This window comes from Halictus rubicundus, chromosome 5, assembly GCF_050948215.1.
Source record: "Halictus rubicundus isolate RS-2024b chromosome 5, iyHalRubi1_principal, whole genome shotgun sequence".
Taxonomy (NCBI): domain Eukaryota; kingdom Metazoa; phylum Arthropoda; class Insecta; order Hymenoptera; family Halictidae; genus Halictus; species Halictus rubicundus.
Window position 1 is genome coordinate 15,898,405 of NC_135153.1, and position 6,000 is coordinate 15,904,404.

Genomic DNA, 6,000 nt, shown 5'->3' on the forward strand with positions numbered 1-6,000 from the left:
TTGTAAAAGAAACAGCGAGAACTTATTCAAGGTCCTAATACTTTCGACATATGCAAAAATCGAATTGTTGGATATGAGAGAAGCTCTTTAAAGGTATTTATACGGCCGATCACTCCATTTTAAAAGCAGTTTCCCTTAAAAATCGTCCGTCCAACGCCCGGCGACTCGGCCTTATGAGAAATAGAGTCCGGCGACGGCAAAAAACGCGGGCGGACAACCCGGCGAGTAGGTTTTGCTGACCCTTGAAGTAAATGGAGTCCATTTTCTGGTCTGTTCCGCCATCCGTGGGATCAATCAACACCCGCACCCTCGCGAATAACTCGAGCGCGCCCGACGCGTGCGAGTGTCACCCTCTCCAACGGCCGTTGAAATGAATGGAATGCGACCAAAGAAATAATGCTCCGCTATTTCTTGGCTTCGTATTCATTGTGACAGAAGCCCCGATCGCGGAAGTCTTCCATATTATTCTGGCAGGCGAACGAGAAAAAAAAATGTACCGCGGGTAAATTAAAATTTAATCGACGATCCTCTGACCGAAAGGGAAGACAATTGTGCTTGTATCCCGTCGCAACTCGTTGAAAATAGAGAAAAGAACAATGTTAACCAAGCTGCGCGAATTCGATATTGCAAAGCAACGGAGGGATTGTCACTGTTCGTTTCAACGCACGAAAATTGTTATTCGAGCGGGGGAAAGGTTTTTATTCGCAGAGAATGTCCAACGAGTTTTTATCGAACCTCACAGTTTTCCTTTCGCCTTATAGTCATTTATTCGGATACTCGTGACCTTTATTTTGTTCTACGAGGAAGAACGTAGTTTTTTGGGGACACGTTTCACTGAGAAGCATGCGGGAAATAATTTTTTCAGTTAATTTCACGGTAAAAGAAGTTTCCAGTAAAAATGTTCCGCACTTTTCAACGTTATTTCGAACGTACACTTTGGCTGAAGACTATAATAAGCAGTAGCTGCAGAAGAAAGATTGAAACGAAATTAATATTGAAAAATATTGGCTAAAAAATATATTTTTACCTTGTGCGTCAAGCGATTAATGTCACTCAATGTCCACGACAAGTACATAAATTAAGGCTGAAACGTAGCACTGCATCCTACCGAAAAGAATATTTAAAACGATTACAGGGTAGAAAGCCGTTCGGATAACAGAGACTCCGTTAAAACCGTATCGTTTTAGTGGGTACTTTCGTCGAACAAGAAACGGCGAGCACTTTCTCGGATAAAACTTCGACGAGGTAGTAAAATCAAAGAAAAACCGTGTACGTGGGATAAAGAACGTCGGAGGGTTCATTTCCTAACGATTATCAAACGATCGATCCATATATCTGTCCACATCCGCCCCCCCCCCCTCCCTTCCCGCCTCGAACGAGGGAATATGCGCCCGCGAACATTAAACCGCAATCGATAAAGTCGTCAGTATTTTTCGCCGAGCAAACGATATATCCTTTCGCCGGATCACCCTAACCCCCTGGCGGCTGTTTACCTTTCGGAAAAGGGTAGAAATATCGATTGTGAAATAGCTGGTTAACCTATCGATTACGGCGGTGAAATTGCGTGGAATGCCTACCGATAAATCAGAATAGATTGCGCCGTTTTCAAATGCGCGAACGGCCTCAGGACACTCGCCTCCTTTCCGCGCGAACTCTGTAAATAGACTCTCGAATCTTCGCCACCTTTGCTATCAAAATTTCGTTACATCTCTCGAATTGACAGATTTATGGCGAACTCCATGGGGGCTGTGCTCGTCGACGAGCTTCCCAAAGGTGGCTTCGAAGACGTGGTTCGATCACACATTACACTGTTTATACTCGATATATGTCCAAAACACGGGTCTAGCCAGGGACATATATCGGCCAAGAGATACTATTCCTTGATCCACGCCGAACGTAGAAAAGGACTGGGACCTGTATCGGCTAGGCATTTGGGATCTATACAGTGAATTCTCTATATATGTCGCCGAAGCATGGCCGATAGATGTCGCGGAATTATAACCCCACTACCGCGGGGTATACCCCGTAAGGGGCCAAGAGGTCCTCTTCTACGTTCCGTGATTGACATATACAAGACCCGTGTTGCTGACATATATCGAGAATTCACTGTACAGAGTAAACACTGTACCTAGCGAGCTTCTAACATCTCAAAGGGACGCAGACGCAGTATTGCCCAATTTTTAAAAAGTTATTCGTTTCTAAGGGGTTAATTTCTAAAGGGTTAGCTGACAATATTCATTTTGCATAAAGATCCATAGTCTAATGCACGATTGAGGAAGACTGGATCTGTTGCATACGCGACAATTGAGCGGAGCGCGTTCCGCGGTTTCTTCGTGTTCGGAGGAGCTCTTCGCAGGGCTGGTCTGAGGGCTGATAATCTCATTTCTCAGCAGATCGGGGGCAGCCGGGTGATATTGTCAACCGTGGGATGATCGATACCAGATCCATCCAGTTAGCAGTCGTTATAAAAGAAGCCACCCGGTGTTCGTCCATCTGCAGCCTCCATTTCCAACGTGTTCCGGGCGCGACGGGGTCCGTGCACGCCGGATGGATCTATCGACATCCCGATACCTAGCCTGGCACTCTGCAAAGAGGCTACATAATCTGACGTGAAATATTGCGCGACGAGGTTATAGCCTCATTGTGCCGGGGCTCTTCGTGCGGCAACGATCCGCGCCGCGCCGGTGTGTAGTGCGTGGGTGCATCGGTGCACCGCGAACGCATACCTGCATGCACGTACATGCACGCGACCACAACGGACACCGGTGCATTCGAGTACCCGCGGCGCTGATGCGGGAATGAATACATGGTCGCAAGACGAATCTATCGGGGCCGAGCAGCAAACGGTTACCACCACTCGTCGGGGATGGTTACTCACCCCCGTGTCCTCTTGTTGGCCGACCCCTTATTTCCCGCACATGCACGGCCCACAGAATATTTGCCTTCTCTCAATTTTTCATATGCCGTCACGACCCGCTTCCACTCTCCCTTTTTCCCCTTTTTGTCTCCCTTTGCCTCTCCAGCTGTCTTTTAAGGTCTCCATTTGGACCCGTGCAGTCCGTGTCACCGTGCCTCTCCAGCTTTCTTTCTTTGGGGGGTAAAACTCCCCCGCGCCGATTTTAATGGAATCCGAACCAGTCGATAGCCTACCGAAGAAGAGACCTCTCTGCCAAGTTTCAGCCCGATATCTCACCTGCAAGGGTAGTTACAGTGAAAAATCGAAAAACCAGTTTTTACACCATTTTCCCCACCTAACCACGACTGAAAATTCTGAAAAAAATCTGACTCATTTCTAGTCCCGAGCCACATACCACAGAACGTTTTCTGATTTTTCCGTTGCAAACTGTGGTTGTAAAAAATGAAAAACATGAAAAAATTCAGATTTTATGTAGAAATTGCAGATGTAACAGTTGTTTGTAAGATGTCTAGTGTCTTAGGATGTCTAATGAACAATTCCGCAAAGTTTCATAAAAATCGGCCACCAGGGTTGTAAGACAGAGTCCGGCAAATGGATTTCCACGTCAAACGAAAATCTGTTTCCGAGGTTTTCAGAAGCGAGGTAACTAGCAATCTGATTTATAGCGAGAGCTCGGCGCTCTAAAATATCGAAAAAGACGAAAGTCTCACGGGCACCCACATACAACCACTCTGTGTGCGATCTAGCCGAGTGCTATTGACACTGCACGGTATTCGAGATACACCTCCATCCCGGTATCCGTTCACGCAACAGTATACCCGTCAAATTGCAATTTCCTAAAGGAATATCCGATATCATAAGTTGTCGACGGATTCTCGTGTACCCGGTTATTTCGGGTAGTCAGGAAATCGAGCCCCGAGACATTTTTATCTCCCGCGAGCGTATCACTGTGTCTCTGGTATTTATAGCCGCTACGTATCGCGATACTTTTTGATGCGTCCGCTCTAGAAGTGGTCGTCCCTTTACCAACCGTAATTTCCCTCGGAGGTTCAACGTCGACAGGCTTGATCATTCTTCGGGGAACTTGTCCGACCAGCCGGGGACTCTTTTCACTTGACGTCGAACTTTCATTCTGAACTTACTTTTTAATTAAAAATTACCCTTTGGATCTTCCACTGTTCGTCCTTTACGCGGTACAATTTCCTACGACTTTTACAGTATTTACATTCACTGTAGTAAGAACGTGGAACATATCGACCTAACAATCAAACCGAATTTTGGATTAACTTTTCATCGGAAAACCAGAAATTTTTAACTTTTTTTTATGTAATCCTGTAGATTTTTGCGAGAAAATCCCGAAAATCCAAGTTTCAATACTAGGAGATCATTAGCTCAAAAGTTTTTGACACACGCATAACTTTTGAGCTAGTGATCTCCTAGGATTCAAACTTGAATTTTCGGAATTTTCTTGTCAAAATCTACAGGATTACATTTAAAAAAGTTAAAAATCTCTGGTTTCCTGAGGTAAAGTTTAACCGGAACTTTGGCTTGCTTTTACTCTGCAACTTTTGCTAGACTCTGCTCACTTGAATTAATCAAATATGGGAGGCAATGACCTAGTTAGGATTAGACAAGACATTTCATTAGAACTCGATGAAAGTTTAAATAAAAAGTGGGAGAAAACAACGTCGCCAGAGGTACTCAGGACGTTTTAGCAACTCATTCCACGGATTCCATTCACCGGAAGTAATCAAATATTTTGTCCCCGTGTACACGGACGCGGAACATGCACACAAGTCCCCAGAACTTCTCGCCGGCAAAGTATAGCCGCGGCGCTCTCGGAAGTTAATTAATTATTAGTTAGACGCTACTTACTCGCAACGTATTACACTTTAATTGGAATCAATAATACCCAAGAACCTCATCGAACTTTCGACTAGGCCATTCGCGGAATCTATGCCAGCATTCAAATGCTGGTACAAACGAACCGGTGCATATTCGAACCGCTGTTTACGTCGTCGCTTTAATCCTCGGATAGCTAACCTCCCGCAAAAATGGCGATCGCGATCCGCCAAATGTTTCAATTAATACGTTTCACACCGAATGTTTCAATTAACGGAATCTGCATTGAATGTTTCCACGAATAACTTCAATGCAACCACCGAATTTGATGTACTTTTAGGAATTTTTTCAGAAGGACTATTGAACCTCTTGCATTGGGATTTCTCACACATACTTATTGGTATTCGATCTACCTGTCTGATTTTTAATACAGCAAAACTAATCAAAATTATACGAGTTATACCAGAAGTTTTCCAAAAACTGAAGTTGTTTGTGCTCCGAAGCAAAAGAAGTTAAAAAACTTGACTAGTTACAAAATGGCGGCATTTTGGGGTCAAATCATAAATTTTTCTTATATTTTTCGACCTCCAGCACGATTTAAAAATGAGAAAAAATTTACGGATTTAAAAAATTTTGGTTCGTGTGATACCTTGTTAGGTATATGCTGAAGATTCCCTCAAAATTTCGAGTCAATTGGTCAAGTTGCGATATCGTGGAAATTTCGAGAAAAGCGGACTTGAGGAAAACTTAATTGTACGAATTCGAATGAATCCTGCACGCATATTCCGCAACACTCGTAGTGGCAGAGAATGCAACAAATCGATGCTTCGGAAGTGCAAAACCAGAGTGAAGGCTTGATAACAAGTTCGCGAAGTGCCGTACAAATTCGCGTGGCACCCGCGTCAGAAACGACCCGCGCGCGGTCGTGTAAAGGGATTGTTAGAAAACGATGCGTTCGCGTATAATCTGACCTGGATCGCGATGAAAGGGCGGGTTCTCCGTGAGAGAGGCTGCGGGTCGATCGCGGGGCCGCGAATTTCTTCGGCACAATGGGAAAAATGAAGTGAACAGGACGCGGAGCCCGCTTGTTCCGCAGAGTAGATGCCGTTTCCGTTGAAATCCGTTTGTTGGAAATTACTCGCGCAGTTCGCGAACGCGAACGCGAAACCGCTCCGCCTCGAGTGGGACATTGTTTCCCGGAAGCGTCGGCAAGCGGCTTTCGAGGGCAGCTAAGAAAATTA